Consider the following 23,646-nt stretch of genomic DNA (forward strand, 5'->3'; position numbering starts at 1 on the left):
TTTATAAAACTTGCACATCTTTTGATGAACATCGTCAGCCAAAAATATTTGATTCCTAAGCTTCAATAGTTCACCAGTAACAAGCAGCTAGTGCTGATCCATTTCAGAGTATGCTCATATGTGCATAATATAATAAAATCCTCCCCACAGAAGCATCCGCTTGGTATAACGTCCCAGTAATTAACCTTGTAATCTCCTTGAACAACACATTTTAAAGAGCCCATCACCCCACCGTATCCAACAATGACCTAGCTTCACCCCCACTTGGTCCAATTCCCTTATTCCCCTTGCTTTACACCCACACAACAAACAAATGTTCTATAAAGCAGCGTCTATTGATCTCTAACTCTGCTGCATGAAATCAAAAGAAAGTGGAGAAAAGGGAACAATTTTGGAAATCAAATGGGGAGAAAAATACATCTGAGCCAGAAGTGGGCATTTTGTGATAGCTGGCTCCATTTCATCATTTTGCCATTTTATCTCTTTGCCTCAATCCCAGGATTTACGCATGGCTACCTTCACATCCAGAAAGAAAATATTCTACCTGTAAGGGTGGCCAAATTGTCTCCAAAGACCCACACAGATTTGTTGTGTTTATTCTGTCAGCAGTAAGCGAGATCATGTAGAACACCGGTGGTCCATTGGTCTCCTAATACTTCTCTTTTTTTTTCTTAGTTTGTGCCTGAAATATTTGCCTTCACCACTGCTTGAGTGTAGAGTTGAAACATCTGCCTTCTCGAATAGGTTTTTTATTTAATTATTTTACTTGCTTATTGATTGCTCCATGTCTAGTAGTCCTGGCCTAAAAGTGCTTCTCAGATTATCTTATTTCTTTTGAACTTGCTAAATCTAAGTGTGTATAGTTTGATCTGCTTTAAGGTGACATCCTAGTAATTTTTAAAGATTATTACATGTATATGTATACATTATATATATATAAATAAAGATTATTATATATACCTGATTTCACTCATTTGGCTTTTTGTCCTGTCTCTTAAACTCTGCCCATTTTATGGGTCTCTCCATGTGACACTATTTCAAATAATTTAAGTCAAGATTTTTTTAAAGGCTTTAGTACACTCTAGTCTTAGTTATTTAGCAATCGGTTCAGCTTATCTGTTAGGATGTGGTGATGCTAAACATTGAAGGGAATCCAAATGATCAACTTAAATGTTTCCATTTGAAAATGTTAAAATGTCAATCCATTCCTTCAGCAAAGAGAATAGGTATAAATGACTAAAGTGCAACAGTCATTGGCAGGGCATATGCATCCTGAGAGGCATTCCCAATGATGGAATTATGCCTTGCCTGTCCTGGGTAGAATGTTCTAGACATGGTTGGACTCTAAGTGCAAAGGGGCCTACTGGAGCAACACTTATCAGCCAACCTCCTGTCCACAGACCATGGCCATCCACCCTGGGAGATGTGCCCCCGGCCCTGGGCTCTGGCTGGTGACTGAATGACCACAGCACATCCCGTGGCAACGCTCTGGTGGTCATCTGAACGTTTTTTAAAGAGCGAGGGACATTCAGGTTGCTTGATTCTCTTTAGCTTTCTTAAGTGTGTTCTCTCCTTTAAGGTTTTTCAATGACTCATTTCAGTTCCCTGAATCACCCTGATTCTCTGAAAATAAACATATCCAGACTATTTTTATGCCATCTAATCTTAAAAATGTTAGTAGGAAGCTCTCCTTTTAATGGAGTTTACTTCCCTGTTCAGAGCCCCAAGTACCCAGTTGATGACAATTCAACATTTCAAAGAAAGGGAAAAAACTCGTTATTTTTCTTTGTTGCATTGGCTCCCACTACCCCTCAGCACTTTATACGTAAGTAACACATTTTTAACACAGAACACCTAGACCTGTGAAATAAAATCTATTGGAGTAGGAAAAAATTATTTCAGATTTATAGTAGAACAGCGCTTTTTGCTTCTTTTCAGCAATTGCTTTGTTTCCGTTATATAGAAGCGAGAATCATACCAAATTTCTCTCTTTTCTCTGGCTGCTAGAAAGCTCAGAGCCAAACTTGCAGTCCAACTCCAGTGAATGATCTAGATTTCAGACCACCATTGGTCATATATATTCTTTTTCTGGGACATTATCTTATTTTTCTACCTTTATTTTTCCTTTATTCTGATTTCATTTTCATTCGCTCTTTATCTTGTGGTCCTATATACTCATACATTTTAAGTTTGGGTTTTTTTAATGAGTTATGTACACAGAATCACAAACATATATACATGCATATACATAATGGGGAAACTTGCTCAGAGTATAATGAAACTCTTCTTTTTTCTTTTGAGGAAGATTAGCCCTGAGCTAACATCTGCCACCAATCTTCCTCTTTTTTTGCTGAGGAAGATTGGCCCTGAGCTAACATCCATGCCCATCTCCTTCTACTTTATATGTGGGACACCTGCCACAGCATGGCTTGATAAGAGTTGCATAGGTCTGTACCCAGGATCCGAACCTGCAAACCCTAGGCCGCCGAAGCAGAGCACGCAAACTTAACCACTACACCACCAGACTGGCCCATGAAACTCTTCTTTTAATGCCCCTTTATGACTCGATGGCACTCGAGCACAGACAGACACACAAACCAAGACAAGACTGTGTGTTCAGGGCTGCAGGTGGTGTTATTACGGGAGATAAGGTTGGAAGATACAACAAACCTCTCTTCAGCACCAGGGCCGACTTGCAGGAACACCACTGCCTGCTGTTGGGTTGTTCATTTGTTCACTCAACCCTGAGAGATTTCAAATATTTCCTAATAATTAGTACTCCTACTAAACAGGAGTAAACAGGAGAGAGAAATGGGGAAGGGGCACTGAGACTAATAAACACAAGCACCAATTGCCCAAATATTGACTTCCTATTGATAAACATCATGATGAGTGAATTTTTCACTTCTCTAGTGTTTCTACATTAGGGTTCTCCAAGGTGTGTGTTTCTGTGCCTTCTCTTAAAAGGCCTTTTTGTTTCTTTGGCTTTAAACTTTTTTTATTTTTCCTCCCTGCTGGCGTAATATAGTGATGCTTTTTAATACACTTTCCTCCTCCTCCCTCAAGTGACAGTGACTAATTCATCTGGCCCTCAAAACATTATTAAAACAAATCACTCAGTGTCACCAGTTCAAGAAGCATATTCCACCCACCTTCCTAGGGGGTTAATGCAGCTGGAAGTGCATCTACTAAATTAAGGTGATTGTCCCAGGAAAACACTGAAGGACTGAACAGAGTCACTGCCATTAGTATCATTTCTTTGACAGTAGTAATTTTTACTTTGATTCTGCATGTCAGCTAGTGTGCCCCGAAACCACACGACAATGAAATAATGAGACGGCAACTGCTCCTCTGCCCAACCCATGGCCCAAGTCCTGTCTCTGGGAATCCTGCCAGCTACCTTTCCTGGGCAGCCGCCTGCTTCAGGCCCAGAAGGAGGGGGAAGTGTTGGTCTTCTCACTACATTGTTTTGTCTTCGCAGCCCTGGTTAGGAAGGCTTTGCTGGGAACGGTGCAATATCCCATAGGGTTTGCCTCGTGACTCAACTGAAACGTCCAAGGAGGAGCTTCCTCATGTGCATTCTTCACAGTAAGAGAATAAATGTTTTCAAGAGTTTCTATTCACATGTTTTGAATATGTGTTCTCGGTGAAGAAGAACAAACAATGGGGAGTTGTGTTGATAAGTCAGTAACCTAAAGCGGTTTACAGATTGACAAACATTCCTCCTCTCAGATTTTCATTGACTTCAAAATTGTGACAATGAAATTTGTTTAAGTACTGAAAAGAATATCTCCTTTTTTCTACTCAAAATTGTGTCTGATATCCCTTAGGTTAAAGTGTATTTAGAATCACATTTCAGCTTTCTTGAGAAAGTAACCCATCAAGAGCCTCAGCCATCCTTCTGAGAAGGCAACAGAGGAAGAAAGGAGTCATGCGCATTGTTCAAAGAGGTAAGCAGAAATTAGCGGATGTGGAAAAGTTAGAACTGGTCCTGGAATACTCAAAAGAACATCAGCTCCTGACTTTGAATGTAGAATAATGTTTACCTATCTGGAGTATTATAATGCCTAGGTAATTACGGCTCACCTTGTAGCTTGGGCCCACTGGGTACATCATCCCTTGTCTGCCTCCTCTTGGATGCCTGTAAAAGTTAAATATTTACTTCTCCAGCCTCACTAACAGATAAGAGTGGTCGTTTGGCACAGTTCTGGCCAATGAAATGTATGCAAAAGAAAAAAAAGACCTTGAGAGCAAGGTGGATGGGAGGGGGTGACTTTTGGGGGAAAATTGTTTCTTTTATGATAAAAGAGGGAAGATGCTACTGGCCTAGTCCATTTCCCCCATTTCCCCTTCTTTCTGTATCAAACAACGTGTCTACCTATGAAGCTGTGGCAACCATCTTGCAACCCTGAAGCAACAAGCATGGGGATTAAAGCTAGCATACTAGGAATGTTAGAGTAGAAAGACAGAAAAAGATGACTTGGGTTTCTTGTGGCATCATCGAGCAGCTGAACCAATGCCAGAAACTGTACAATTCTAGAGTTTCTGTTACAGTATAAAAATAAATACTTATTTGCTTAAGTCACCCTTAGCTGGGTGTGCTGTTAGCTGCAGTCAAATACATTCCTAATTGATCTGATAAACATGGCCAAAGGTTTACACACTTGCAAAGACCAATCTCATTGTAGATGAATTGGTGTAAGTCAATGCTTATGAAATTCTGGAGTCTGGAGCTTGAGGAATTAATAAGTTCTGTTCTGCCCAGTTCTCATCAGATCGAAGACCTTGAGTTAGGAGAATAGGGCAGAATGTGAGCAGCTCGGTGTCTCCATCATTTACATCCTGCCCTCAGCTGAAGCATCAGAGCTTCTGGAGATCTGAGACAGAAAGCCAAAAATTTCTTAGGGAATAGCCCTCTTAGACTGAAAAGTTCTGTACATCCAGATATCTACAAGGCCAGAATGTCTTCCTTGAACTTGAGGTCCTGATAAGGTACCTAAGGTTCCACAAAACACCCCCAATACTTACCCACTCATTCTTGGAAGGACTACGCATTGTGAGCTATCATCTTACACCACTGGAAATAAGCTCTTTGCCTTGGAGCTATGAAAAACAACTGAAATTTCCTATGCAGTCAAAGGGAAATGGTGCATATGAGAAAGAGAAAATCTGGCACTCAGCAGCAAGATTCATTGCTGACATTTTCATTTGGTTATTATGGCAAGAAAATTCACAGCCAGTGGCTGTCAAGTCCCAACATTCAGGAGTTAACATGCTCCAGTAGTTGACAGATACATTCATTTTTACCTTCAAAAAAGAGAACAAAACAGGGTAAGGGGTACAGAGGGATCAGGAAGGACCAAATCTAATTCCTCTTGACACTCATGGCTGTAAAGTTTGGGACAATTGCACCTATAAGCCCCTAAGGAAGCACGGACTTCAAGAATGGGGAAAAGCCAAAAGGTGCTGAAGGGAGCCTTAAAACTATACTTTCACCCCTTCTCACTCCACTTCAACTTCTGCTTTCCACCTTTGTCAAGTCTTATCAGATGAGTGATATAAGCAATGTAATTTATGTAAATAGAATCCATTATGCAAATACTCCCAACTTGCTTGCTACTTAGAAATTTTGTTCTTTTATGTTTAAGAAACACAGCCTTTATCCCCTGGAATAGACAGATTGGTTACGTTTATGTTCTTAAAGCCTTCTGCTACTGTTCTGGGCTTTGAGGAAAAGTCATTTTTTATTTTAAAAAATGTTTTGCCTTGCCTCCTATCCACTTCTGTAAAAATAGCCTCTTTGTTTAATTTGGGGGTTTGCGCACTAGCTTAATGATTGTCATGGTTTAATAGAACCTTCGCGAGAAGGATAGTGCACAGATATGAATGCATAGATTATACCCTCTACCCCACAGGGGATCTTTTGTTTTGCTGGGGTAGTATGAAAGTGAATAATTCAATTAATTATTCAGAGATCTCTGTGAGCTTTATTCTCTGATCTGTTTCAGTCATATTTCCAAACATGAACTCAATGAAATTCTTGTTTGAAGCCATAAATAGGGAGGGAAAAAAATTACATGCCCTTTGTGTTCATATTCTCCCATACGTTAAAACCGCAAGCCAAATTATAATGAAATATAAGAAAGCATGCTCTACGCTACACGTGAAAGTATTAAAAATGCTCTTTCTACTAACACAAACTGCATTTCGTAATTTCTTATTTATATGTATGCAGATACAAGCATAAAGTATGATAAAAGGAGAGGAAAATGGCATAATGTCACAAAAGGAAAGAATGCAAGAGCTGTGCTTTAATAAATGAACATTGCCACAAATGAATTATGAATTTAAAACTCTCCTCCCACCCTGAAGAAACACATTTTTCAAGTTGACGAGTCATTGTAACAGAACAGCAAGCTTCAAGTCATTTAAAAATACTCCTGTTTTAATAAAAGAGAACACAACATACTAAAACCTCCAATTTGACTGATGTTTATTTTGCTACTTGATGACCAACCCAATCCAACCAGCATGATTTACGTCCATTCAGTCTTGGATTATTCAAAATAAATCCCCCTTGTTTCATTTGGACTAATCATTTCATCAAAACATCTTGCTTTCAGACACTGCTCTGTGTTTTGTTCATTGTTTATAAATAATGCCTGATGACTTGTTCTAATACTTTGTGTCTATGCAAATTAAGCTGATATGTTTTCTGGTACTCTTCTTCAAATTCAACAAATAGTTACTGAGCATTGACTACGTGGCAGGCACTGTTCTAGGTTCTGGGATTGCAGCAATAACCAAGAAAGCCAAGGTCGCTGCTCTCATGAAGCATATGGTCAGGGGGGGAGGAGACAAGTAACAAACACACAAATAAATAGTGAATGAGATGGTTCCAGACAAGGATAATGCTCTGAAAAATAAAGTGGACAATGAGATAGAGTGAGCAGGAGATGGGGGGAAGTTTGGGTCAGAGAAAAACTCTGAGAGAGAGACATTGAGCTGAAACATAAATCCTAAGAAGAAGGTAGTCACATGAAGATCTGAGGGAAGAGTAATCTAGGCAGGGCAGACAGCTGGGATAAAGGCCCTGAGCTAGGAATAAACTTTTCCTGTTTAGATACAAGGAAAAAAGCCATTGTGGCTGGAATCCAGGAGATGAGGGGAGGGGATGATAGAAGGTGAGGTCATCAAGGAAATCTGGGACAGATCACTTAGGGCTTCATAGGTCTTGGAAAGGACTTCAGATTTCATCTTAATTGGATTGTGAAGCCACTGGAGGGTTTTAAGCAAGGAGTGATGTGACGTGAATTGTCCTTTGAGCCCATTACTCTCTCTGCTGAATGAAGAATGGAGTGAAGTGAGGTGGGATACAAATGTGGAAGCAGGAAGAATAATTAGGAGACTTCCATAGAATTCCAGGTGAGAAATTATGTTGTCTTCAGCCTATGTTTGAACTATGGATTTGGTGAGGAGTGATAAAATGCAAGATATATTTTGGCAGTAGAGCTTACAGGCTTTGATGATTGATAAGATGTAGGTTACAAGGGAAACACCTTCCATTGAGACTTTTCTTTTCTCCTTAGTGGCATTTCCTCTCATTCAACCATATTGGTCCCAACAAATAAATCAGGTCAATATAAAACTACATATCCTAATTCAAGTTTCTGCTTTGGATTAAAATCATATCAACCTACAAGATCATTAATGGGGAAACAAATTCATTTTGATAAGAAAAGTCTTTAAAAAACACATAATTTGTAAGTGGTGGAATCTTAATAAAAACAGTTATTTGGGGTGAATACTTTTAGAATCGTTGAACAAACAGCTGGGAAAATCCTAAAGTTAGACCCTCGTTGCCTTCCTTGCTTTCAAGCCAACTGCAAGCACATCAGAAAAGGAGTGGTCACAACTCCAGCCTTATTGGCAATTTACCTTAGAGTTAGTGAGCTTATCAGATCTTTGTCTGTGGACATAGTTTTTAAAAAGAGAGAGAAGGGAGAGAGAGGATGAAGCCAGGGCTCCTGAGGGTAAGACAGGAAATGCCTACCATGGGGGGAAGTGCAAAAACTAGCACAAAGCCAGAAATTCCAAATATGAAATTCACTAGTAATGCAGTTCCTTTCCAGCCCCACATACAGCAGACAGAAAGGGAGGAAGTGAGCTCTATTTGGAGGCCAGCCTTTAGGAAAAGATGGGGTTTTCCCTTCACCACTTTTGTTTCTTTTACTCCCCCAGGAGCCAGGCATGGGGTTTGGCAGGAGCAGCACTGCCCAGGACCGAGTTCAGCTTCCAGGGAGAGGTGCCAGGGGCCTGGCTTTGCTGCTGGTGCTGCTGTGAATGTGCAAAGTTCGCAGGAGCAGCAGCTCAGGATCAGAACACAGGCTGAGACACCAGCACATGGGTGCCCACAGTGAGCCATCCACTTTCATTGGCACCAACGGTTGGCAGTGAAGAAAAATGGTCTCAAACACTCCCATTACGCCCAGACATTTGGGTGGCCTGCTGGGTACCTGAGCTTAAAAAGAGATGTGGAGAGAATAAGCCTCTGAAACATTATTCCTCTTCAATGTCTTGCTGGTAGCACCCTGTCTCTGGCCCTAACTCTTCTGCTTTTATACTTAAAAGCAATTGTCTCCACATTCCTCGTCAGTGAGCACTCTAGTTCCAAACTTATGTGAAATTCCTATTTGTGTATCAGGTCATTATGCATCTCTTTGTTCAGCTAATTTGGCTTTTTCTCACCCTTCCTATTTTTCTTATATAAAAGGGTTATATTCTCCTTTCTTAGGCTAATTTTCTACTATAATATTGTTCTTGTATGCTGAATTATTAAAATCCTGGCTGGAATTTCCATGCAGTTTGAGAAATATTAACATGGAGAAACAAATGCAGCCCACAAATCTAATGCAGTTTCTACAGCACGAAACAGAGGCATGGGGAAGGGCTCTGGGGGTTGATCCAGTCTGCAGCCATTATTTTAAAAGCAAACAATGACGATTGTTTTATTTCTGGATCTTTATTTCTGAATTTTAAATACTAAAAAAATCGCACCATATTATGGTAGTTATGGGAGAAAAGAGAGGAGAGAATCACCCTTAATCTTACAGCCTAAAATAGCCATTACTATTTATAAATATTTTGCTCTTTTACTTTTTGGTGTTTTTAGCTCTTGTTCTTATTTTGAAAATAATGTGGTTAGGAATGAATTCAACCATTTGGGTTTTACTGAGGAGGGATTTCAAACCAGTTTAAGTGTGAAGTCTCACAATATTTCCTGTCATGATGGTAAATGATTTGACCATTATTAGATGCCAGACTGTGGTGGAGGCGACACAGAGACCATTATAAGGTAGATGGAATCATCTTTACCCCAGTCAATGTCTAACTTCAATTAAACTAACAAATCAGAAAGTGAAAATTATGAGGAAAGGAAGCCCTATACACACTGAATAGGGGGAGAGTGTGTGTCATAGTCAGCCATTTCCAGAGGATCCAAAGGAAGACAAAAAGATTTTCCAGGGTAGAAATGGTTTGAAAATAAACACCAGAGCAGACAGGAGAAAGACGACTTGACAAGCTCACCCATGAGATGTGCACAAGATATATTATTCATGCATAATGTAAATACTTCATTTTTTCCATGCTGGTACACTTGTCTGCGTGCCTTTTTCTGTAACTGTCTGTGTCACATGTCATCCATCTTAGATGGTTAGTTCTTAAGGCAGCGATGTCCAACCTTCTGAGAACTGAAAATTCCTATTGTTTGTTATACGACAACTGCCCTACCCCGACCTCTCCCCCGACCAAAAACATAGGAAGGAGGGTTGGAGAGCTTGAAATCACGTGAACCTTGATTTTACATAAATTAGAACTATTCTGATTTAGAGGAACTTTACAATTCCAGCTGGAATAGCCAAAGATTTCTCCCTACCTTCTTCCCATTACATGTTATAAAACCCTGCGTTGCAAGCTATTGTCTCAGGGGAAAAGCCGTATGTAACAAAATCTTTCTTTCCAAATGTTACACAGAAAAGGAGTCTAATCACATTATAGTAGCTGTGGGGGAAAACATCACCCTTAATCTCATGACCTAAAATAATGAATATTTTTTTTGACAATGGAAAGAGCAAAATACTCCTTTGCATGTTTTAGCTTTCATTCTTACATTATTTTTAACATTATACATGAAAGATATTATTATAAGCCCATTGTTTTAAAGAAATTAACAATACACGAGGCCAGCCCTGTGGCTGAGTGGTTAAGGTCGCGCACTCCGCTTTGGTGGCCCAGGCTTTCACTGGTTTGAGTCCTGGGGGCAGACATGGCACCGCTCACCAGGCCAGGCTGAGGTGGCATCCCACATAGCAGAACCAGAGGCACTCACAACTAGAATATACAAATATGTACTGGGGGGCTTGGGGGAGAAGAAGAAGAAGAAAAAAGGAGATTGGCAACAGATGTTAGCTCAGGTGCCAATCTTTAAAATAAGAAAAGAAATTAACAACACAGAAGTGCCTAGAGAGTAATAAATGAAAGTCCTCATCATTCCCCTCCTCATTCCCATTGTTCCCATTCCCAGAGGTCAGAACCGTTAACATTTCCGTATGTGTTAGTCTCAGATTTATTCTATGGACTTATATATAGTCATGTGTTTGAATATAATATATAGCTTGTTTTTTTAAATAAAATTTGTTCATACTGTATACATTATCTAGCAACTCAATTTTTTTTAACTTAATATATTTTAGAAATTTTCCCATGCTGGCACATCATTCTTTTGATTGGCTACATAATACTCCATCACACTAAAATTAAAACTTAATTTAAACACAACCCTATTGTTTGTTAGGTATTTAGGTTGTTTCTACTTTTTGCTTTAAAATGAATACTCCTACAAGCAACTGTACATTGCACATACATTTTTGTTCACACGCTCTATAGAACAGATACCTGGAATTGAAAGTAGTGGGCCAGGGAATATTTTAAATTACAGCAAATACTGCCACATCATCTTCCAAAGTTAATATCTATTTTTTATATTATGTTACTTAAAATTGCGCATCCTGCCTTTTTCATGGTTGCACAATATTGGGCATATAGATAAAGAATACTTTATTTAACCATTTCTCTGTTATTACATTTTAAGTGGCTTCTAGTTTTCCACCAATATGAAAAAATGCTATGTTGAAAGTCTCTGGGAATACAAGTTTCCAATGTTTTAGACAATGATTTCTTAGCATCGTTTATCATTCATGCATACTTTTGAATTTCTTTCCAGTTTTACTGTAGTATTCTCAGTTGCATTTTAATTTGTCCTATTCATTAAACTTAATAGGCAAATCTAGGGAGCTAATATTTTTTCTATACATATGTTTTCTAGAATTTCTTCTTTGGCACATTATGACTATGGGATCTTTTGCCCACTTATTAATAATAAGAACTCCTCAATAAAACTGTTAACTTTATACTTTGCCATATTTTCTGTTTTTTAAAAAAAGTGTTTCTAGGTTGCTTTTTTCATTTCTATTTTGCCTATGTCCTTTTTCATTGTTACAGTAAAATGATAATTAACATTTTGGGATATTTACTCTATGCTGGCCATACTTAACATTTTTCTGATAAGGATACTAAGGATTTTATCAAATAAAATCTATAAGTCTATTCCTATCATTTCTTCTCTCACTTCAAAGCAGGGAAAATCAATATCTTTTTCAGGGTTTTAACAAACATCCAATTCTACTTCCCTCTACCTTTAAATATTGTCTTTCTAAACTCTCTGGATTTATCTTGGTCTAAAACATTAAGCATCACATAGATTTTTTTTGTCCCTGAATTACTAGCTCCTTTTCAAGTCGCCTGTCACAACAGTATACAGATAGGACCAAAATAAATGCAAGGACATGATGGTGATGGGAAGAACGAGAAAGGAAGATCATATAGCTGTGCTCATAATAAGTCCAAAAGAGAGAACAGAAAATGACAAGTCAATGTAGAAACAGAGGCTGGAGAAATTTGTCTACATACTTGACATAAATTATGTCTTAATTACTCCACTTCTCTTACTTAGCATTAATATTACTCTACTCGTATTTATGATTTTTGAAGCAGTGTGGTTAGAAAATCATGTAATTTAAAAGTCACTAGCTAGCTCTCCTGAGGAACCAGTTTTTCCAAACCAACTGTAAGTTCTTTGGGAACACAGTGTGGGCTTCTGCTTCTTTTAAATACCCTACGTGGCCCAGAACTCAATCCATGGCTAGCTGTTAAGCCTCCAGTGAATACTGCTTAATAAGTGTAATGCAACATTTCATTGACTCTTTCCACAAAAATTTCTGAAGCCTACAATGTGGCAGACGCTGCTGTAGATACTGGGATGTCAGTAGCCACAAACCAGGAGTCGTCTCAGCCCTCATGAAATATGCATTCTTGCGGAAGAAATTGTGCTCCTCCAATAAATTGTAATTACTAACTACAAGTACCCTGAAGGAAAAACACAAGGTGGGCTGGAAGAGGTGCCAAAGAAGACTTCCCTGAAGAAATGACATTTGAAATGAGATCCAAAGCATAAGAAAGACTTGACTATGGGAACGGGGAGACAGGGTGAGCAGATAGAGGGAAGAGTTTACACAAAAGCCTGATGCACTCTAGAAGTACATCTTTCAAATGATCCTCACACTGCCTCCAAAGAAAGTCAGGAAAAAACAATGGAGGACGTGTAGGAGGCACAGGCAGTGGGAAGAAATAATGATACAACTCAACAATACCATAGGAATTAGCTGAAAAGGAAAGAGTTTAATTTATTACTAGTTGTTCTCTCCAAAAGATACCAAATACCTGGCTTATCTGTGCTCTTACTCTCAAGAGGCTGCCCCAGCCCCTGTCTTTGGTAATTTCAGACTCTCTGGAATCATAGGCTACCTGTATGGCTTTCCAATGATTAGCATACCTTATGGTCCCCAAGATGCCTGCTAGCAACATGAGTGTGCGTAATGCAATGTCTTAGGTTCAGAAATAAAGAGAACATTGACAGAGTTGTAGAGAGATAAAACCCTTTCCCATATTTTCTCAACCCCTTGTCCATTCGGCAATTCTTCCTCTGTCATCATGACAACACATATCCAAAGCAAATACAGTATTTTTGGTTTTTATACAGAAAAGAGGGGAAGAGCGAGCTAAGAAAATGTTATCTTCACCCCGCATGGAGGACTTTTGCCTCCAAAGGGGATGCTCATATCCCTATCATTGTCGAACAGGCTCTGGGCATCATATGACACATGGCACCTACTCAGTAGTGCTGGAAAAGTCTCAGGTGGATTTAGGAGCTCCTGATAAGCTGGCACCCTAGACTCCAAGTCTTCTTCCCAAAGTCCAATATCAGTCAACAAAAGAATGTGAATTATCTATTATATATTTATCACCAGGTGGCTTTCTTTATGGATAAGAAAATAGAGGCTATTAGAGAGAACTTACAGCATCAACCAGGGACAAAAACAGAGAAGGAAATACAGGCCACAGAAGGCTGAAGCCACATCTCTGCTCCATTCAAATATTCTCCTTTTCAGACCTACCCTCCATAGTGGTTGGGGTGAGGGATGGCTATTTTCATTGTATTAAAATACCAATTGCTTTGGTTTGTCAAAGTCTAAAATGAAATGATCTTTCAACATTTCTGATGTATGTAACACTTAGGTTGCATCTCTTGTTGTGAAAATCAAGGCAACTTTCCCGTGCCCTTTTTTCAGCTGGAATGAAAGCCTTTTTTTCAGTGGAAAGATGGATGGAAATCCCTTCTCACGGAGGCAGTGTACCATCAGGCAGGCGCGCTCTCATTGGAAAGGCATCTTTAGTCCCCAGCAGGGTGTTCAGTGTCAGAGGCTCCAGGCTTGATCAACATCCTACACATTTTCTTGACAGATGGATGTCTTTGGCACCTCAGCTAGTAAACAACAGCACCATGCCCATGATAACATACCCCTCATCTCTCCTGCCAAGCTATAAGAAAGAGGCTCCTTTTGCTTTAAAAAAAATATATGCAAACATTGTTACCTATTTTTAATTCTTTGTTGTTCTAAAATAGACCCTAAAGAGACCACTCAAGTTTTTGATTCTTAATGTATTTGCTTCAATAAACATGGTGTAGAAAATATACATAAAAGACTCAAAATCCATTAAGAAGGAAGCAGCATTGTTTCAGATTTGCAGGTTGTTCTGATGATCACTGAGTAGAGGTGGTGCCTACCCTTCGCCAGGCTGGGAAGCAGCAGCCACAGAATACCAGCGTCTCTGCCTCCAAGACGCTCAGGGATCCCACATCAAGATTCTCACCTGGAGAAGCGCCTATCAGAATTACTGGAGGAAATTTTTCAAACCACTCATATGCTCCCCCAGATAAGCCAGATGTGCTCCTCTCCCCGGTTCAGAACCACAGAGGTGGGCAGTGTGGTTTAGTAGTAAAAGCCAGCATGGTCTGAATAACAACTGATGCCACTCATTATCTGTGTGATTTCAGACAAATTAATAGTCAGTCTTTGCCTCAGTTCCTCATCTGTAAAATGGGACATGCTATCTCATGGGATTTTTATGAGATCAAATTAGATGTACAGCATACCTGATACATCATAAGTACCCCACAAATGTTATTTCTATCTCTATCTATCCCAGAAAATACGAAAGCCTGGCTGTCAGACAGAACTGACTGCCTGTTCTTGTTAGTACACTGAGTTAGCATCATCATTTTCTTAAAATCTCATGTCATTTGACACAACAAATATATCTATTTCTACTTATACAAGTCAGATTTATTCTTTTTTTTTTTTTTTTTGGTAAGAAGAAATAGGCAGTGAAAAAGAGAGAGAAAGGGAGAGATTGAGGGTGAAGAAAAGCAGGAAGATTAATAGAATTAAATTACCTTGGGCTAAGTTGTGTTAAGTCTTTCCAGATATTTGTATCCACTCCACTTAATTGTTAACACTCCTGTGAGAGATAGGTCTCATTATCCCTGGTTTACAGATGAAGAAACCAAGACTTGGAGAGGTTAAGTGACTGACCCAGTTAAGAGCTGGAGCATATCAGAACTCAATCCTCTTCCTTCTCTGTCCTCTCAGCACCTTCTGCACCAGGGCACACAGTACCCTCTTCCCCACTTAATTCTTCCCTTCACTATTGGTGGTTGTTGTTCGTTTGTTTCCCACCTGCATTCAACTGGCATCAACAATCTATTTCCTAAAACAACCTGAAAAACATTTGCATTACTTGGAGGAAAAATATGTGTGAGCCAAAAGCAAGGCTTCACCAGTGCCCAAAAGATAATGAATAGTACAATTCTGTTATTACTAATATTATCACTAAGGAGTCAGGGGACTGAGGGTACGGAGAGTTAAAGGAAATAAATCAACAATGTAGCAAGCGTTGTTTTGCCTGTCAACTATTAATAAGGTATATGGAAATCCACCCTAATAAAGTTGTTTTCCTTGAGCGGACTATTGATGTGATCCAAATATTGAAAATCAATGTTACACATGTCTATAATTTCAAAATATTTGATTCTCTAGCTCATTAGCACATTTAGTACAAGATGTTTGCCAGAATGATTGATCATGTGTAATACACATGAATATATAAAATTATAGTAAAAAATAAGCCTTTAGACTGACTGACCAATTTACTTTTGGGGGGTTCTTGAAATATTTTTGTCATAATCTCTGAGAAAAAGCCTATAGCAAAAAACGATCTGTCCTTTGACATGTAAATACCCTTCGCTTTAAAAAGAATTTCAAGAAGCTTCTAGAATAAGTCTGTGGCAACAGAGAAGGGGCAGAGAAAATTTCAGGGGCAGGGAATTTCATGGACCAGGTTCACATGTCACCGAGGAACCCAGAAAATGCCTGGAAGCTCAGTTCCTGATTTCTCAATCCAATTTCTGGTTGGGCATGTTACATAGAAGAGGCACCATCCTGAGGGAAGGACTCCCACCCCACCACCACACGCCAGGCCTCTTGAGCATGTCTAATTAGCCAGAGTAGAGAAAATGGGGAAATGCTTGAAAGAATAAAACCCAATCACCAAAAGCTATTAGTTTCCCACATTAGACAGCTCTAAGAATTATTTCTTATCAGTACCATAGCAAGTGACATAAATAATTCACACATGTTCCCCTTGCCCAGTATTCATCCAGCCAAACAAGTAGATGAAGGAAAGCCTAACACTGCAATGGGGCATGGACCCCCCCCCCCCCACCTTCAGCCTCATCTCCCTGGAGGATTACAGGCTTGTTACTAAGTGTGCTAAATACTGGGATGGGAACAACCTAAAATGTATGGACACAGGACATTGAGATACAATATTTGAACCACAGAAAAACCATATTCAAATAAAATTATGGTATAAAAATGGAATTCCATATTCCAAATCAGTCTAATTAGTTTCATCATAACCTCATTCAAACTGTCCCCTGCCTAAAATGTCCTTGAGAGGGTCTCTATGTATGGAAATCCCATTCACTCACATCAAAGTCAAGTGAAAATGTCACTTTCTCCACAAAGTCTTTCTTTACCATCTGGCACCATTTCTTTGCCATTTAATGAATGTATTCACTTATTAAACAAGTAAATACTGAGTTTCTACTGTGTTTTGAAGTGATCAATTACTCCTATAGGCTCCAATTTGTTACTGACTCATTCCACAAACATTTAATTCGCAACTATCATGTATAGTCACTGTGGTAAATGTACGAGGTACAAATATAAATTGCATTCCATGACCTCAAGGTTTTAAATTTTAAGAGGATCAAGTGGATTCTTAATTCTTAATTATACTATAATGAGCTGAATGAATTTAGAGAGACATACAGGTTTCCCCTACTATCCGAAAGTAGGGCATTACTATAAACCTTCGTAAGCCAAAATGGCATAGAGCAAAGAAGTAATTAGGATGAATTTATATGGGAAAAAATTTTGAGCATTCCCAGACCAAAAAATAACCTACCAGATCAGACCAAGTAACACGTGAAACCTAAAATAACACTAATATATATTGAAATCAAGAATGATATGATAAATACACAGCCTATAGAAAGTAGAAATAATGTATGTACAGTGTAGTTTCACTTACCAGCATTGGGAAGACAGTGAGCACACTGGAAGGTTGAGAAGCGGTGTTGGTGATGATGGTGTGTTAGGCTGAGTTGTCAGAGGTTGGGATGGTGGGGGTACAGGAGGTTGGGATGGTGGGGGTACAGGAGACTGGGATGTAGGAGAGAGAGGAAGAGGTCAACTATTAACATCTCATCACCATCTGAATACATCTGGGCAAGCAGGTCACTAATGTCTACACCGTCTTCTATGTCTGCCTGCCTTGATGTCAAAGGTTGAAGTTCCCTGTCAGCCATGGCTGATGTGGCTGATGTGGCTGATGTGGCTGATGTGGCAGGCTTGAAATATGACTGTATGCTTGACTGCTTAGCCTCTATAAGGCTTGCTGCAAAACAAACACTGAATGCTATTTTCAATTTTCATCTTTTTTCGTAAAAGGGAAAATCCTCTTTGGATTTCTTTCAGGTTGCAAAAGTAGTTACTTATGTAGGTCTTTCATTAAAGTGAAGTGGTGCAAAGCAAACTTTCGAATAGCAGGGAAACCCATATGGGTTTCCAGAGGATACTATGTGACTCAAAGGTGGGGCACTAATTTGGCCTCAAGAGGTGGGGTCTCGGGACTCTTATTTAACTTATAGGCTGCCTCATTTTGAGTTTGCACAGTAATTCAAGCCACTAGTTCTGTTTTTATATATGGTTTCATACTTCCCAACTATTGTGAGCCAAAACATGTCATTAATCTCTACAGGTTCCCTTAAGTATCTTGAATAATATTTGACACAAAGTACCCCAAAATTATTGCTGGTAGATTAGTTAGTTTGTATATCTAGTAACTAGAAGTAAGTTTCTGGAATTTTTGAAGCCAGAAGTTGCAAACTAATGAGACTTCAGGCCCAACTACAAGAGCGTTTTGCTTGTTCCCATATTTAATGCACAAAGTTTTAAATTTTTAAAGCCACAATCGTTAGTTGAGATTTGATATATTTCATATAAAAATCCAGATTTATGCACTACCTTGGAAAATCAGACAACCTGGTAGAATTTGTACAAATTCTTTCACAGCAACACATGACTAAAGTTGAGCAAGAGCTATCATGTCAGCTCGTACTCATTCATTGACTAAGTTCGCCATCTCTACCTAGCCAACTTTACTCATTTGCATTACCTGCATGTCCTCTCTGTATAGAGTTTGCAATCTGTTTTAATCATTAAGATCGTAAAAAAGCATTTATCATCTCCAAATTCCCATGTGCTCCTGGTTGAACAGATAATTTGCATTCTGCAAGGCCTCCACCCTTTACCTCGAATTTGAAGGCACTGGGATGGGCTTTACCATTATTTACGGGAGAATAGGAGAGAGGAATCATGGCTTGTAAAGACAGGGGGTGTATAGTGAGGGTACTCATGATTTAGGAAGAAGAAATTGTGTCTTATTTTATTCTCTGAGAACTATGCTTGGAGGGGGTAGGGGGTGGAACATGCCTAATCTAGTTAGCAGCTGCTATTACACTGAATGCATGACTTCATCTTGGGGTTCAAATATTTTGTAGAATTTGCTGAGCTTTCTCATGGGAGGAAAACAAATTACATTAACCTGGCCTTTCCTTATTAATGAAAAAGGGTATTAATAAACAATACTCATCTTTCAATCCTCAAAGAATCATGTTACCCATTAAACTACAATAACAAGAGGATGTTTCCCTAATAAAGTCATAGATAACTAATTCATCATCATCCACCACAAAAATACTTATCTGTTTGGATAACTGAAAGGAAAATAAACTGGCAGCTGTGAGATCTGGGAAGATACTCTTTTCTCTGGGCCTCAAGTTCTTCATCCATTAAATGAAGAGGGTTGGATGATCTCTGAGGTTCCTTCCAGCTCTAAGACTCTTCTGATCTTTGCAAGGCATTGTGTTAGATGCTACAGATTTAAAGAAATATAGATATTTCCCTATCCCTCAGGAGTTTTTTAGGGAAAGAAGATTCATAGAGAAAAAAAATAAATAGCATTATAAGCTGGAGGTACTCTACACCCAATGAGAGAACCAGCAAGAAGCATAGAATTTCAAAGGAAGAGGCAATTTCTGGGAACGATGAAGAGAAGGTCCACAAAGGACCTGGGATTTGGGTTGGGCATTGAAATAGGGCTGTATATCAACAAGCACGAACGGGAGGAGGCTCACAGGCAGACCTTCTGTCAGGGAGAATCAGGTATGGATCTCTTCCTTGCTGTGACTGTCGCCTGGGAAGAGACAATGCTTCTTATGAAAGTCCTGCTCTCTTTTCAATTCCCTCACATCCGTTTCCCACATGCTGATCTTTCTAAAAGATAAGACCATCTGATTTACCTGTTTAAACCCTCAATGACTTTTACCTACAGGATACAGTCCAAACTCCCAAAAATGGTACAGGAGAGCTTCTGGGATCAGACTCCTGTAAAGGCCTCCAGCCCCATGTCTTGCACCTCCTTCCTCGTTCTCACATTCCAGTGACATATAAACACCAAAGTCGTCAAAGGGATCATACACGTTTGCTGAATAAAACCAGCATAAATTCACTTGTTGAAGCTGCCCCCACCCCTTCAAATGCCTCCCTCCTCTACCCTTTTCATCTGGCTAATTTCCACTTCACTTGGTTAATTTCCACTCATTCATTAAGGCTCAGCTCACCCCTTCTTGATTCCCAAACCCTTCAGTTACTGTTTATAATTACTTGCTCAGTGTCTGTTTTCTCCACTAGATAAAGACAGGCAATAAATCTATCCTATTTGCCCCTGTATCTCCAGCACCTATTAAAATGCCTAGCACACAGCTGTCTCTCAAGAAATATTTGTTTAATGAATGAGTTAGGAAATAGCAAAAGGGGACAGCAGTGCAAAGAGCACAAATGGTACTCAGCCTCAGAGTTCAGAATAAATGTGAGCATCTTCCACTGTTTTTACCTAACTTTAAAGAGTACATTGGCATAAGGCAATTATATATGCCTCTTTTGATAGTCTGAGACACAGAAGTCAGGCACAATCTCACAGAGCATGCCCACTCTCCCACAGTACTAGAGTTGCAGGGTTTGGGCATTTGAACAAGAATGCCTTTAGGTTCAGACTTCACTATAAAGCCAAGCGTGTTGCTATGGAAAAACAAGAGCCACTTCTGCTCCCACCACATACAACTTGAATCTCTCATTGTGATATTTTTAGCTATAATGGAAAATTAGGGTTAGACAAATAACTCATAATTATGGAAGGGGGACTGACAATGAACTAAGAATTCAGTATTTTAAATGCCAACACATCTTTTCTCCTACATAAATCGTTGTCAATTCTGTTTTTAAAGGAAAATGAGAGCACATTCCAGATGATGGCCACTTGTAGAGAGAATGCAGAAGGCCTTAAATATTTTAGACTGGCTGGCTTAAAATGTTTTTGACTTTTGTTTGCTCCTTCCCTTCGTGGAATTGGAATATCGACTTAAAATTCCCTTTAATGCCAAACAGCTGCTACTTTGCTTTGTTTCAATTAAAATTGAATGTAGCTGCCCCAGACGCCTTGCCCATGGGGCGCCGCATAAGATGTCACTGAACATCATCACCAAGCCCTGGAAAATGGTGTTATGCATGTATATTAATGAGCCATGGGGTGTTCAGGGAGGAGGAATGGGATGAGGGGGCATTCTGACATTCACTATACTACAGCACCAATGTAAAATTTTTGGCACATTAAACTCTCACTTACGTGACTTGGAATCAAATATTTAGAGTTAACATATCTTAGAAATCATCTGGTCAGATCCTCTTTCATGATTAGAAAACTGGGGCCCAGAGAATCTTAGTGATTTATCAAAGTCACATATCTGATCTGTGTCAAGGCCTCACCCATCTCCTTTGACAATGCACCCAGCACTCAGTATCATGAAAGCACTTTTTTCAACACTTCGACTTCTATTCAGTTGTCACTACCTTAGCATGTAGTCAACATCCAGTGGAATCCCACTTGCTCGCTCGCTCTCCCTTTCTCTGCATTGTTTTTTCCCCTTGGCAAGAAATTCCACTTTGATCTTGGTGACTGTTCTTTATATCCTGAAAAACAGGCAGAAGCAACCACAATGGTAATTTTAACTTATATGAATAATTTGGTCAGTTCTGTACCAGCCACACAGGGAAATAATCTCAATGAGCTTCAAAAGAAATTTTAACATTATGCATAGTGTCAGCTGAGAAAACGTAGTTATGAAATATCTTTTACATCTCTTTCTGCCTTTTTCAACCTCCATTTCTCTATGAAACCCAGTAGGCATCTTGTTCTTGACAAAAGTATAATATTTGGGTAGATAAAATTTAGAGGCATTCCTATGTAAATTCCAGTCCACAGTAATAGAATATATGTAATAATTAGAGTAGGCTAGCTGTTGTAACAAATAGGCCCCAAAATGTATAATGGCTCTAATATAACAGAAAATTATCTCTTACTCACTTAATAGTACTAGACAATAATAAATTAGTGTTTCTTCTTCTTCTAAGCATGGCCTAAGTATTGTCCCCTGTGATGTCTCTCAATATCTCAAGGTTAAATACATACATAACAACTTTGAACTAATATTATTTATACTCTCTTTCTTCCATGGTTATGAGGTTAAAAATCAGAGACACATTGCTTCATTCAAGCCAACTAAGGACTTCTAAGATTAAAGATGTAGTTAATGCCATAAGTTAATAAATAAGAAATCCAGCCAATAAGCCACGTATTATGTGGTGAACATTACAGCCCATCATGGCAAATCACTAGTTTGGTTGATATTTTTCCACTAAAAATACATATCCACATATATACAATCAGGTTTTTAATCAAACTTTCCAATTAGTTCAGCTTTAAAACTAAACATATTCAATTAGTCATTGAAACATCCTATTTGATTGGATTGACCATTTCCTTAGAAGATTCCATTTGCCAAGCACAAGCATCTGCTCTTCATCAGACACTGACATTCGGAACATGCTATTCCCTTCCCTGTTACCTCTCCCATTTTGCAGATTGGAAGTCAAAGGCTGAAAGATTAATAACTGGTTCAAGGTCAGTTACCGGGTTGAGAGCAAACCTGGGTCCACCTGATTCCACAGCCCCGTGGTTTCCACTGTGGTGCACTGCTTCCCAGTCAGTTCTTTCAATGCTTAGACGAGCTGCATGTAGATTCCTCCTGAGTATTGAGAGATTCTGAAAATGAACTCAAAGGAGTTTTTGCCCAGACTTAGAGTGAATAGCACTGTCGTGACCGGACAGGGCACATGACCTCCCTCTATGCCCACCCACCACTTAGCAACAAGGGGAAGGACTAAGGCACAGGGGGAAATCTCACTTGAAGTGTTTCTCCTAAAAGTCCTCTTTTTCATCCAGTTTTAGGACTTTCCAGCCTCTGCTTTGGGGAAATGCAGAGTGGAAAGGCAGGATCAAGCCTACTCAGAAATACAAGCCGGGGTATTATCCTAGCAATTCCCTAAAGCAACTGTAAACATCGTTTGCCTAAGCCTTAAGTGCTGCTGCCTGGCAGTGTACAATGCAAAGTTCAAAGGTTTTCTCATTTCCATAATGGGATATAAGCCTTGGCTGCTGGCTGTGGAATAATGAAGACAATTCTTGTGGGTTGTTCCTTCAATCTGTGCTTATTTAGGTTAAAGAAGTTTGTTGTGTAGGTGTTTTCTTTCTCTTTCTTTCTTTTTTACTTTCTCTGCAAAACCTCTCCTTTCTACGATCAGTTCAAAGACAAGATCCTTCATAAAGGGTAGAAGATTAGAAATTGAATTTTTCCCCCATAAAACATCTTATCCTTTAACTTTTCATGGTCAATAAATAGCGTATTAACTTTAGTATTTCCATATTTGCCAATAATGAGAGACTGCTTAGCCTGACAAAGGCAGATTTAATTAAAACATACACACACAACAAATGTGTTCACAATATTGCAAAAAATTGGCAGGAAACAAATGAGAACATATTGAAAAAATAGAACATCTCCCGCCTGATAACTTCAGCTACAACTGTGATAAACACACAAAACAAAATAAAATAAGGGTTTTTCACTAGCGCATTTTTAGGGTTAACTTTTGAACATACATGAACTTCCTCTGCGCAACATGCTCCTGTACACTCGGACTCAAAGCCAAAAACATATAAACCATTGAATTTTTTAAATTATTCATACTGCACACTCATTCCAGAGATGCACATTCCAAAAGTGGTAATTCCTCCACTTTGGGAACACTGACCTAAAGAGAGAAACTGGGGTATTCGATTGCATTGTTCTTTGTGCTTTGGAATATTTGCAGCCACTGCCAGCTCCTAAGTCCCTCCTACGCTAACAGCAAGGACCGGGTCCAGAAACTGTTCTGAGTCTACAATGAAAAAAGGAACTTGAGCACTTATCTAACAGGACTTCTCCTAGTAATCCCAGAGTTGAGGGTTTGCGGGTGGGGACAGTGGAAGGAGAGAAGGGAGAGAGAGGGTAGATGCAGTCTGCCCTTCAGCCCCGCTCTTTCTAACTTCTTGCAAAATGATTGG

The 23,646-nt window shown here is 39.2% G+C and overlaps 1 long non-coding RNA gene across 1 annotated transcript in view; it reads right to left on the reverse strand.

Annotated features, from left to right (window-relative positions):
• LOC138923646 (uncharacterized) overlaps positions 1 to 23,111 on the reverse strand; it is a 59,177-nt gene extending 36,066 nt beyond the window's left edge. The window contains exons 1-2 of the long non-coding RNA XR_011437563.1: positions 22,174 to 23,111; positions 21,054 to 21,173 (exon numbers count right to left, since the gene is read on the reverse strand). This is a non-coding gene — a long non-coding RNA (uncharacterized lncRNA). The remainder of the gene's footprint in view (positions 1 to 21,053; positions 21,174 to 22,173) is intronic.
• Between the last annotated feature and the right edge of the window lie 535 nt (positions 23,112 to 23,646).

Source organism: Equus caballus, chromosome 3 (assembly GCF_041296265.1).
Source record: "Equus caballus isolate H_3958 breed thoroughbred chromosome 3, TB-T2T, whole genome shotgun sequence".
NCBI lineage: Eukaryota > Metazoa > Chordata > Mammalia > Perissodactyla > Equidae > Equus > Equus caballus.